Source organism: Eucalyptus grandis, chromosome 4 (genome assembly GCF_016545825.1).
Source record: "Eucalyptus grandis isolate ANBG69807.140 chromosome 4, ASM1654582v1, whole genome shotgun sequence".
Taxonomy (NCBI): Eukaryota; Viridiplantae; Streptophyta; class Magnoliopsida; order Myrtales; family Myrtaceae; genus Eucalyptus; species Eucalyptus grandis.
The window spans coordinates 29638918-29652869 of record NC_052615.1 but is presented as its reverse complement, the minus strand read 5'-3'; the positions used below and the strand labels follow the sequence as shown (position 1 = coordinate 29652869).

Sequence of the window (13952 nt, the reverse complement as noted above, 5' to 3'; positions counted from 1 at the left end):
TGAAGTAATTTCGGAAATGATGGTTCATTCTCCTATAATTTGGATAGACCTTTCAAATGAGCGAGAATTAATTTTTAATTGTTGCTATTGAAAAGTTTTTTTTTTTGGCTAGGAAATTGCTACTGAAAAACTTAAGACGTACCTTCCAACAAACAAATCCAGCTCTAACACAAAACCCCAAGACCATGACACCCCATCTAGGGACCTTGCACCGAGACCTTGAGGGACAAACCTTGGACCTTACAATCTAGTCTCAAACCGTATGCCTAAATTGGAGACCTCGATGAACGAGCTCGAGAACCCGGTGTGAGCACCTAGGACCCTAATGAATGGGCCCTAACATATCGGGTCTTGGCTCTAGGCAACTAGAAGTCGGGGATAGTGGTGAAGATGTAGTTGAATTTGGAAAACGAATTCCAATTATCATGAACACTTAAGCATATGGTTCTTTTTTCGATTCATTTAGACACTTAAGCATATGGTTCAAACTCAAAAAAGAACGAAAATATTTTTTGAAGAAACAATTTTTGATTCATTTATTTTTTAAGAGATAAAAAATAATAAATGAAAAAATATTTTATTAAAAAATTAAAAGAAACAAAAAAAGTTTATCAAACGGTTTTTCTTTTGTCTAAAAGTGGATCCTTTTGAAAAAAAATTTGTATGGTCTCTAATCAGCCATAAACTTATTGTAAGCGGATGTCAATTCAATCATAAATTTTCAATTTTGTTAATTTAGTTTTTTTTTAATAAATCTTTGTAAGAAATTCCAATATAGTCCTTTCGACTAATTTTTACTACAAGTGGATGATGATTCACTCATCACCGGTCATCATACGTGGCACGTCAATATGTCGGCGGTTTTCGGCAAAAATTGATTAAAAGAACCACATTTGCATTTTACACAAATGTGTAGGATTAAATTGGTAATATTAGAAAGTCTTATTGAAATAGTATTCGTCCTTTCGACTAATTTTTACTACAAGTGGAGAGGTTTAGGACCAATTGATTTTACACAAATGTGTAGGATTAAATTGGTAATATTAGAAAGTCTTATTGAAATAGTATTCGATTTCCCTTGCTTGTATATAATGCTTGGTGTTATACGAATAAGTCCTTATGATATAATTTTGTGCGAGTGTTTTTCCTAGCAATGAAGATGCATGTTTGAGGATCGTATCAAATTTGGCTTCCACCAATCCCTTTACTCGGTGGGGAACGAATTGTCACATTGTTCTTATGTACCACGGTGCACTCGAAGATTTTCACGTTGGAAGAGAAACTTCTGATTCATATGCACCACGCTTTCAGCAGAAAAGGCCACGATCACCAATGGAAATCTACGTGGAAAAAGATTGAATGTTCACCGCCCTTCCTGTAACTTAAAGGGAACTATATTCTGTCCTTATGTCTATGGGATCATAGCAATTTCCATTCTTTTTTTTTTTTTTTTTCATAAGAATGTAAAAGTTCCCAAAAATTTATCCCCCTTGAAATTTTAAATAATGTAACCAAATCTTGAAACATAAAATTTAAGATGTATGGCTAAAGAGGGGTAGCGGTCGCTATTACCTCCGGCTGTAGTCACAGGCCATATGGTTGCTCTTACGAAGGCTTTGAGGTGGTCAATGAGCATGATCTTGAAAAATTCCACATCAAGTTGGCATAATAAAAAAATCATATCAAAAAAAAAAAAAAATTCCAGGTGAAATCAAAAGATTTCTAGATCAGCATCACGTGACATTGTTATGTCCATCTCATCAAAATCCATACTCGAGAACGATGGATAGATATCTTTAAGAAGTATAATAATTATTTTAATAAAAAAAGATAAATGGATAATTTTAAATTTCTGACAAAAAACATAAGAATCTTTCATGGTATTATCTCTCCATCTAGCACCCAAGCGCAAGCCCACCTCCTCTTTTTGTTTTTTTTTTTGGTGGAATGCCCACCTCCTTTAAAGACTTGACAAATGTATATCATTATTTTGGCACTTGCACACATGAAATGTGCGCACAAAATCAAAGTAAACGTAAACAAAATGATGGCAGACCAGGAATTCGAAAGTCCATCCCTCACCACCTCGTGTTATAAGCGGTTGAATCGCACATTTCTAGACTGGTCTGGTTGCGATGGCAGAGGAAATTCTTCGACCCAACAAACCTAACATGTCTGCCTACGAAGGAAGCGAACTTTGGACCACGCGAAAGGAAAAAAACACGACAATAGTCATCTAAACAACATTCATTTCCTAGGTGAGCTCTCATCTGGTGGTCGGATCATTCTTGGTCTCCCTTTTGACCGGTTCAGTTCTGTTCTTAAAGTTACGATTTTTCGTCAAAGTCAGGTGTAGAAGGAGGACTCGTACCAGTGGAGGGATGAGAAGTTCGGATCCTACACGAACTCTCTCCGCCCAAACGAGAATCAAAATCGTGAATATTTGCTGCAACAATTCACACTACGATTTCCACGACAATACCATTTGATAAATTGCAGGTGATAATTTCATTTCTCTCTAAGTAGTCTCGGGCTTTGTTGGTAGAAAAGCATTTCAAAAAACTTATTTTTCATGCTTTTTCATATTTCATATCACTTGAGTTATTTTACTCATTTTATTAATGGGTTCATTATACTAGCTTGGTCACGATAAGGAAAAGATATCGGGCTCGGATACATGAACTTGGGCCGAACCAAGTGTAAGATTGGATTTTGCCTCAACTTGCGCGCGAAATATACACCAAACCTGATTTGAATAATCTTTTTATTAATTTTTTTGTTTCATCTTGAGCCCTCATCCGGAAAATGCTTATTTACATATAATTCAAAATGTAATGCTAAAAACTGAAGATGGATCTCGGTTCCGAGATGAAGGTCTATTGCACCAGATGACTACAGATTTTTTCAAGAGCCTAAATCAAATTTTAGGGCCTGGGGACTTCCTTCCGGTATTAGATAAAATTCCCAGCTTGGCACCTGATGAAATGAAATAGTACTAAATAGATGAGGGGGCCATGGAAGACGTTGAAAATGCTGTTTTCCAAATTAGCCGCATTGTTACGACCAAAAAAAGAAAAAAGTTAGGCGCATTCAGTTTTTCTGGTCCAGACGGATTTAATGGGAAGTACCTTCCACATCACCGACAGGAACTATAGGATGACGTATGTGCTGACGTATGTTTTTCTCCATTTGTTTGGTATGAAACAGAATTGAACATGACCTTCACCAAAAAAAAAAAAAAAAAAAACAGAATTGAACATGACCCCAAATACCTGAGTCCCAAAAGCTCCAAACCCTGAGACACTGGTACCGTCCCTTGGACTTTTGTAACTTTTATCGTGACCCTCCCAACACAAGCGTTAGAGGAAAGGATAGGTTTGGAAGTAATGTTGAGTTGGAAACCAATGATTCTCACTTGGCGTAAATTCCTTATTTCGCGCGACATAGAGATTTACATTTTAATTTGATTAACCTATGGAAATTTTATATGGGAAGTCACAAATAACTTATTGGAGTTGGCTAAAAATCAAGTGAAATATGTAATGATATTTCACTTCTCATACAATCACAGATTTAGGGTTGGGAATTTAATTATACTAATATTTAACTAGTGCCCTTTTGGTATATAAACTTGAATACTTTTTTAACTAAAATGTCCACACTTTTCTTATCCAATTATGAGTCTTGATGTTTTATCCAATTATGAGTTCTAAAGTTCTTATTTGGTAAGTGTCCATACAATTTTTTATACATTTTCATCATACGTGAAGTCTTTGCTCTCCTCTTCATTAGAGTCAATGCCAAGAGTCATTGCCGACATCATTAGCAATGACAATGTTCTCACCTTTATGAAAGAACTAATTACGCTTGCCATCAGATATCATAGTGACCTCATGGAGGTCATCACCGGCCACTACGCTTCGGATGTTTTGCTTATGGTTCTTGATGCTACTGGAAAAGGAGAAAAGTCATAAAATAAAATAAAATAAAATAAAATAAAATAAAAGCTATGAGATGCGTTGACCTTTCTTTTTTTTTTTTTTTTTGGGGCGGGGGAGGGGAATGCAGATGCTTCTCAGGCAAAAGTGTGCAGATCTTTTGGTCAAGAGGGGAAGAAGAGAAAGATGCTAAGAGTAACATACACACCTAAGCTTCTTTTCCTTCTTGTTGGCTCCAAGAAAAGAGAGAGAAAGAGGGAAAATTTAAGGGAGAGGGGCAAGAAGTGAGCAGCTTTCTGGTGGATTATTTGATGTACGCTGGACTAATTAAAGAGACGGATCACTATATGTTACTTTTAGAGAAGAAAATGAATTTTACTAGTAAAGAGGTAAATGTACCGAGAAAAAACAACAAACACAAGGTAAAGTTTTTGTCTTTTTTGTTGCACCAACACATTTTGACTCTCTAAAGGTTAAATAAATGCACATCCAAGAGAAAGGGACTAGAAAAGAGCAAGCCGAGAAATGAAATCTTCATTTTTAGTGGGCTCTTTTTACTTTAAGATCCTGTGCAAAGAGAGTGGTGGCCACCGGATGCTCGCCCTCTAGCGGCAGACGCACCACCGTAGACCACGACCTCTGCATAGCAGGTCATCAAGGTGCCAAAGCATGCTACGACGAAGTTAAAGCAAATGAACCAAGACTAGAACAAATGAGAAGACCTGAGGAACGAACATGGCCGAAAGAACTAAGTCATGCGTTGTTTACATAGATGTAAAGATGGCCACAGAGAAGAAGTAACGTACCATTTGTTTGGAGCTTTTTTCGTCCCAAAAAAGTCCTAAAGAACCAGCAACCTGCATCCTCTTTTGACTCGATGTCTTTGCTATCCTCTTTATCATATTCATCACCTACCTTTCAAAGGTCCACCCTCGACGAATAGGTTTAAGGTATTTACTCAAGAAACAACCATAATGGCTCATTTGAAAAGACCGTTCAAATATGTCATATTTTCCATTGCCCAAAAGAAGGATTGTCGATCAAGAGCATGAACTCTCCCGAGTCCATATCTTACGTCACATGAGATTTCTTTTGAGTTCTTATAAACCTAAGTATTTCAAGCAATCACCACTAGCTATTTAGAGTCGACTAGAAACAAATCGAAGTAAAAAAAAATAAAAATGAGAACTTGGTTTCAATTTCTACGAAACTAGAGATTCTAAGCATGAGAGTTTGATTGCACTAATATTTCTATTAGCATCCTTTTGGTAATTAACTTGTTGGTTGTTCAATTAAAATAGTCACATACTCTTGATTAGGGCGATTACGATCACAAAGATCTTTCAAAGTCCTCAAGTGTTCATGCAATTATTTTTGCATAGTTACTCTTATCAAAGTTTAAACTAGATTGAGCCTAATCTAGAAAAGAAATTAACATACAATTTATTGAGAAGTGATGTGAAAAAGTAAACTAGCCACTAAAAAATAAATGTGATAAATAAACTTGAAAGTAATTATCTAAGAGCGAGAGAAGAAAACGCAATGCAATGTTGGAATCCAGTAAGCTCAGTTGCCTCTCAAGGTTTCGGTACTCGTCCGTCCATTCACCATCGATCAAAGCATGCCATCAATCAGAACAAGAGATCAGCAAAGTTCATTGCAATTCAAAATTCAATTTGCCTTGGGGTCGGCTTTGGAATTAATCATGCAATTCGATTATCCCAAGCCATCTCCCAATCCACTGGGCATTCGTTGATTAAGATTGGTCATAATAAGCGCCCACTTGTGTTCACAAAAGCAGAAGACTAACTCGCTAATCACTAATTAAAGCTAATCAAACCCACTAATATACCTGCTGATACATGTTAGACCAAACATTCATCTAATCAAACACATGCAGGCTACATTTAACATGCAATTAGGCCTATTGACCTTGGGAATCAAGAAACAATTGGTTGGCCACTAGGCTACAACCTCTCCTCCTTGGGAATTTTTTTTTTTTTTTTTTTTTTTTTTTCCCAAAATCAAGTATGTATGTAATTAAAAGAAACTAGACTAATTCTAGGACTAAAATCTAACATCCTAAATAGGATTACTTTCCTAACCAGATTTCTACTTTTTTTAATTTCCAATTTAAAAAATTATAATTTTTTACTTTTTCTTTAATAGAAACGAGACGGGCTCTTATGCTGAGTTTGGTTCACTCAAAGCCCAGTTCCCCTAAAAGCCCTCTTGTTTCTTTGTTTGGGGCCAGCCCAAAACCAGCCTGAAGCCCAGCCCTACAAGCCCCCAACCCAACCTTTACTTTCTCAAATAGCCGGCCCAACGGAGGCCAGCCCTGGTCGAGCGGTGACGTTGTCCTTGGCCGGACCAAGCTCCGGCTTCGCCAACACCCGACCCCCACCGCCAGCACCACATTAATATAGAGACTAATCTCATTCCTCCATGGCTGGCACATCAGCCGTGGGCTGCCATGGCTTCTACCCTTAATGGGCCAATTAATTCATTTCCCCCCAAGGAAAGGGTGAATGTGTGAGTTTGTGGGACAAACCCTCTCATGGGATCTCGAACTCACAAGGGCAAGGGGTGTTGAACTCCTCACGTCTCCCTTCTCATGCGAGAAGGGGGATAATTTAGTTTCATATATAAGTTTTGACTCACACGCTTTGTAATGAAGTACGTCAAAAATTTAAGAGTGAGAATTAAAATAAGAAAATGTGAGAATTAAAATAAGAAAATAGTAGGAAAATGGTAGGACTGATAAAAATTTAAAAAAAAAAAATCATTTGAGCAAATGGACAGACCTAATATATCTTGAATATCAAATAGACATGTCATAGAAGCTCTCGTAAGAGTGCAAGTTCCGCTTTTTTGGGTGAGGTTACTTCTTAACCAAATACAAAGGATCCAAAGGAAGTTCAGGATCACGGATTTGGAGTTTTCGGTGGTATTACGGCTTCATGTTTTCACGACCGATTATTTCTTCGTCCATAGATTTGTGTCTATACTTTCGTAGCGTCTCGTGTCGGGGGCATATTAATGAGCTTTCGTCGTAAGGTCATCCACGACCGTCCTGTTTCCAGGCAACTCCAGCACCAGCAGCGAGGCTGATTCTAGAATTTGAGGCCATCCTCTCTCTCTCTCTCTCTCTCTCTCTCTCTGTGGATTCGAGGGGGGAGCACTGTGCAGAGGTTCTGCATTCACTCTTTCATGGGTTCTATCTTGGGCGACTTGCCGTTGTTCGATCCTCACAACTACAGCCATTTCAGGCCCTCCGATCCCTCCAACCCTTCCGTGAGTTCCCCGTCTTTCTCTTGGCCCTTCGTCTTTCTCTTGGCACTGACCGTTAAGAAACGAAACCATGTCCTAGTTTGATTTGTGCTTTGCCGGACCACAGGATGAAAAGAAGACGACAATCGTCAATGCTCTTATCCTTGCCTTGGAAAATAACGTTCCCTCGAAGGACAGCGATGGCGATATTACCCCTAAGCTGAGCCGATTGATGACCGAGTCCGGCAGAAGCTTCCGTCATTTGCTCAGTTACAGATCAAGTTCCAAAATGGGGTGGTGATAAAAGAACTGGAAATGAAGTTGAAGATTTTACAATTCAACATTTTTGAAAGTTTTAACAATTTTGGAATAGTACTTCCAGACTCGAGCCAGTCAAAATCACGGTTAAAATTCAAATTTCGATCAAGCATGGTCAGAGTCAAAAGCCCCATCAGCCGCAAGTTGGTTATGTTACTAGGGGAAAGCCTGTCAAAATGTACTTCTGTCACAAAGCCACCGATTTGGCCAACGCTTGAGGTATTTGGTAGTCTGAATTTGAGCTCATATTCTATCTCATGTTTGGAAATGTTCTCCGGACTGAATAAATTAGGATATATTCAGATAAAATGCTGGATAAAAAATCTGGAAGAAGGGGTTGGATATTATTGGATAAGAAAAAATTATTAAAAAGAATTAACAAAATGAGAATCGTCATTTACTTCATTGACAATCACTAATCAATCACGAATCTTTCCAAACCAAACCGATCTAAAAATAAACTATGCGAAGAAGAAACATCTTGGGCAAAATTGGTGGGGTCCCATAAAATCCATGCATGTCGTCCCGATATCAGCTTCTCTCTTGTAATTAGGACTTCAATTTGGCCAACATCAGTGTAACAATATCTTGGGGACTGCAGAACCATACTTGCTAATACAGCTACAAAAGGTGATATGCGGTTGATCACAAGGTCACCATCTGAGCAAATGCGGGTCTCTTGTTATGGATGGATTTGAGGGGGTTCCTGAGGGAGAGCACCGTAGAGGCAGAGACGGCTCTGTGGCGAGTCATAATTAACGATGTCAAGCTTAATGTCTCGCCACGTTCTTCCTTTCGCTGTTCAGAGCCAGGATGGTTCAGAGTTTGCGTTGCCAACATGAACGAGGAGACCATGAAGGTCGCCTTAACACGAATCCGAGAGTTTGTGCTGAGGAATGGCGATAAGCTGAATAGAAAGGAAAAGTGCTGGCAGAGCCACCTAAGGTTCAGAATCTCCTTCCGAAGAATGGACGATGTGGTGAGGTCGCCGTGCATCATGTTCCCTCACTCGCCCATCAACCACCACTGGTTCGAGCCAGAACTTGAAGGCGACAATCGCGTGATTCTACAAACAAGAAAAATTATTGCATTTTTCCTGTTAAATTCAAAGCTGTCCATATGTAAATAGGGAATTTGGAATCCTTATGTGCTTAGTAGACAGGATCAAACATTCTTTTGGTAGGAAAAATAAAAAAACTAGAAGCCTCCATGGGGTTGGTGGAGTGGTAAGTGCACGGGCTTGTGGGCGATTGACCCAAATTCGAGTCTCTCTGCCCTTCATCTTACAATATCCTTGACTTACATGGAGGCTAGTCTGTGGAGCTGGGCTAGTTCTCCTCCGGTTGGTGCTTGACCGGTTGGACCCTTGTAGTGCGGCCAGTGCGGGAGTCCGGGTTATCAAAATAAAAAATAAAAAAAGCTCAAAAGTAGCTTAGGACTATTACCTTGTTACTGGGTGCAGAACGGGACTCTAAGCCTTAGGTTGCTCTGCCAGCACTTCTCCTTCCTGTTCAGCTTATCGCCATTCCTCAGCACAAACTCTCGGATTTGTGCTAAAGCGACCTTCATGGTCTTCTCATTCATGTTGGCAATGCAAACTCTGAACCATCTTGGCTCTAAACAGTGAAAGGAAGAACCCGGTGAGACATTGAGCTTGACATCGTTAATTATGACCTGCCACAGAGCCGTCTCTGCCTCTACGGTGCTCTCCATCAGGAGCCGCCTCAAATCCATCCATAACAAGAGACCTGCATTGCCGTTCAAGCACTTGATGCCTACTGACGAAGTCTGTCAGTGAAATCCTTATGCCTTGTGGCTAACCTCCCCGCACTCTCCAACAGGAATTTCCCGATGAACTGATCGTCCAATAACATGGATGCAATTTGGTACTGAGTTTGGGAGGATACTAGACCGAAGCTGGACATCTTCCGGCGGCACTCCACCATGGCATCATTGTATGAATACACAATCCCAACCCTGAAGCCAGGGAAACCCATATCTTTTGAGAGGCTATAAATTATATGCATGAGGTTGCGATAGTATTCTTGATCTTCCTCGATTATCTCTGCGATGCTTATGAAATCCGGCTGACGTAAGACTGTAGCAGCATGTATCTCATCGCAAATGAGGTGGATGTTCTTCTCGTTGATGAAGCTCATGGCTTCTCTCAACGTTGTCTCGGTCTAAGACGGTCCCTAGTGGGTTTGATGGATCGGTTATGAGCAACCCTTTTACGTTGATGTTCGCCTCAACAGCTTTTGCGTATGCATCTTCCAAAGCCTTCCTCGTGACCTTGAAATTGTTAAAGCTGTGACAGACCATGGAAAGAACTCGTGCTCCAGTCCTCCAACACAAATCTCGATCAAATCTGCAAAAAATTATTTTGTTTTATTTAGTCAACTTAGTGTTCTGCTCAATGGGAATGAAAGCTGGCTTGCATCCTTATAGACCTGCTTATGATATAATTTCCAATATAAACTTCCGCTAACAGGGAAATCCCTGTCACGACCTCTTTTCTTCCGTCCGGGGGAAAAGAAAGAAGATTTAGGGGTATTTGCCTAAAGAGGCGGATCAACGGCCCTAGACTAGGCGCGGGCTCTCCCAAGTCCATACTTTGCGCGACGTTGGATTTTTTTTTAGTTCTTAACAACCTATGTATTTCTAGGAGTCGCCACTAGCTTATTGGGGTTGGCTAGAAACCAATCAAGACACGGGAGTGTTGTCTCAATTCCTACACAACCAGAGATTTCTAGGAACGGGGACTTGTTTACGCCAATGTTTCTATTAGCGCCCTTGCGGTACCACTAAACTTGAAGGTTTTAATCTAAATGGCCACACAATTTTGATTACCAATTATAATCTTTATGAAACCGCTAAGTGTCCATGCAAATGTTTTTGTAGGTTTTTCTTTTTTAATGTCTAGACTAATCCTAACATAATTTAGAAAAGAAATTTACACTCAAATTATTGAAAAGTGGTACGGTAAATAAACATCCAAGAAATTGAAAGGACTTGAAAGTAATACGGAAAATAAAGACCCGATACAAGTCGGGCAAATAATATTACATGGCCTTGTTATCACGCCCCGGGACAGGACCCCCGTGAGCGAAATGGAAATTTAAATATGCATGAAATTACTCTAGATAATTTTAATCTATGCAAAATGGATTATTTACAAAAATGATCATAAAATACTAAAATAGCATTAAATTAGGAAAATGACCTTTTAAAATTAGGAAAATTTCATAGATGCCATTTTTGCCTTAATTTGATACCATCTATCACTTTTATATTTTTTTGAAATTTTTGGATTTTTATTTATTTTTTAAATAAAAATAATAATTTCCTAAACCGATATATGCTAATATTGAACAACACAGCACATAAATATCACAATAACCGAGCTCAAATCAACCGTTTCAAGATCGAAACTTGGTTTGCGCATTTCGTTGAACACTTAGCGTGCATCAAATCACCCCAAACTAGCTTCCTCGGGCCATGTTTGCGGCCTTCAATCTCAACCCATAAGCAATCTCATGTGAAACTAAAGTATCAAGATTATACTACCACATGCAAGGAGCAAGATTAGATAGAAATCATAGCTTAAAACACAAAAGAACTAAGTTGAAATCGGTCTCAAATATGCAGGTTTGAGCTGATTTTGCAAATCTGGGTTTGAACCCAAGTCAAGCAAACATGTTGCATGCTCATATTCAAGCCTCGACACCCATCACATACGAGATCTAAGGGAAACATTACTTGATCTGAGTGAAAGTAGGTAACATGAGCTATCAAATGCAACAAACATCATAGAGAATAACCAACTGAATACATCAAAACAACCTCTCCAAAAAGCACACATGCAAAACTCTTGAAGAGATTTCAACACTTAGAAAAATTCCAGCCTTAAAATCAGTTTCTTGGACTAGTTTTCCTCTTGATTTTTCACTACTAAAACATGTTCAAACTCGAACAAAAATACAGGATACTTACCTTGCTTCCTAGTTTCTTTTGCAAGTGGTTCTTGGCTGAGGAAACCAAGAACGTATCCTCGGGAGGCACGTGGAAGTTGGCTTCTTCAACTGGAAAACAAGATCTGCAAAGAAAGAATTGATAACGAAGGTTGTTATTAACCTCCAAAATCAAGCTTCAGGACCTCTTTTGTTGGCCAAATTCAAACAAACCCAAACTATATGTATTCTAGTTTGTCTTGTAAGTCATGTCCTTCCTCATTTGTCTCTCAACTTGCTCAAAAAACACTCGCTTTCCTTCACTTGTGACCGACCAGGCTCAACACCTAGAAAATTTTTCGGACTTTCTTGGCCTATTGGGAGGGTGGTTTTCGGGGGGCTTTAGGAGACCTTCTCGAACTCCATTTGGGACGTGTGACCTATGGATGAAAATATCTTTGAGTGAAGTTTCACTCTCGAGTTTAAGGTTTTGGCTAATTTTGGCTGAAAGTTTGTGAAAACTTCACTTTTCTCTCTAAAGGTTCATCTGAAATTTCTGGGTTTTCGATTTTCTGGAGTTGCTTCTGAGGACCTGTTTGGGGGACGGCCGTGAGCTCTCTCCTCTCCTTCTCCTCTCCTCTCTCTCGTCCATCGAAAGGGCTTGCTTCGTAGATCTTATCCCCTGAATTCATCAATCTCTTGGTCAGCTTTTTTTCCACCTACCGAGCCTGCCAAATAAGCTAGTTCACCCACTCTCTGACTTAAGCCAATTTTTCGACTTCTGCAGCTGTTGAGTGTCCGGATTTGGTGCGATTTTCCCGTGCCTTCAACAGCTTATCCGTGACCAATGTTTGTCCACTTGCAGTACCAATAATGGTCTTCCATCACGTGCAGAGATCGGGCTGGTTGGGCAGCTGAGGAGGATATGGTGAGGCCATCAAGTTGCTTACTCAACAGCTCCGAATTGACCAAACCGTGGGCTGGGTTTTGGTAGCTCGTTTTAGTGCTTTAATCCATCAATTTGGCTGTGGTTTTTTTTTTTTATCAATTAGCAAACTCACATATAGTAGTTTAAGATCTTGGCCAGATTTTGCAATTGTACTCACTCAATTTTGCAAGAAAGTCCCTCAAAGTTGGCCATTTTCTTATCCGAAAATACCTAATTCAATGCAAATTTAGTCCTTTTCACCCAATTTGATTGATTCGAGTTGGCCCAAGTTCAATTTCAACTTAATTGGTGACCAAGATGATGATTTAAGGGTTCGGGCAAAATTTTGCAAAATTTGCGAATTGGTCCCTCAACTTTTGGAAATTGCATTTTGGCCCCAATTTGCCATTTTAATTCCAATCTGACCTCTTGGGCTCGGCTAGTCATATTTAGATCATTGGCCCCAACTTTTTTTCTTCTTTTTTTTTTTAATCTCTTTTTAATTAATTTTTTATTTTTTATTTTTTTGAAGGAAAAACATCTTTTATTTAAATAAAAAAAAAAAAAAAAAAAAACTATACTAAACACCTAGATAATCTATATGCAAGAATTTGAGATGAAATATTTTTGGGCGAAAATTTAGGTGTCAACAATCCCTTGGTCAATCGGGCAATTTCGATTCCAAGAACTATTTAGGTGCTCCTAGGTCCTTAATGTGGAAAGTGGCATGCAAATATTCCTTGAAACTATCTATGGCAACTTTATCATTTACTATAATGAGAATGTCATCGACATATATCATCAAATATATAGATGACATACCTTTAGTCCATGTGAATAGAGCATAGTCATGTTTGGACTGCTTGAAGCCTGTTGTTGCAAGAGCATACGCAAATTTTGCGTACCACTGTCTGGATGGTTGTTTCAACCCATAAAGGGATTTACAGAGACGACATACTTTATTCTCTCCCTATCTCTGTAAGCCCTGAGAAATATCCATATAGATTTCTTTGTCTAAATCACTGTGAAGAAAAGCATTATGCATGTCCATTTGATGTAGAGGCCAATAAGGAATAGCAGCAACTATCAAGAATGAACGAACTGTGACATCTTTGGCTACAGGAGAGAATGTTTCGTGATAGTCAAAACCTTCTCGTTGGGTGAAGCCCTTGACCACCAATCGTGCCTTGTACTATTCAATGGAGCCATCAGCACGATATTTAATTTTGTAAACCTATTTGTAGCCAATCGGTTTATGATTAGGTGGCAGCGAGACAAGATCCCACGTTTGATTCTCAATCAGTGCCTGTAATTCTGCTCCCATGGCCTTTTGTCATCGTGGATCAGTAGACGCCTCATCATAGCTAGACGGTTCCTTATCTTCTGATAGACGACTAATGTAACATCTATGTTCCAGTAATAGTTTATGAAAGGAAATATAGGATGAGATTGGGTATTGAATACCTAGTGAATTAAGAGTGGCACAAACATAATCCTCTGTCTAGGTTGGAGGTCGTGTAGCCCGACCAAAACATCTTGGAGGATCGA

The 13952-nt window shown here is 39.1% G+C and overlaps 1 pseudogene; it reads right to left on the bottom strand.

Annotated features, from left to right (window-relative positions):
* Positions 1-7901: 7901 nt before the first annotated feature.
* Positions 7902-12051, bottom strand: LOC104443118 (annotated as a pseudogene).
* Positions 12052-13952: the final 1901 nt, after the last annotated feature.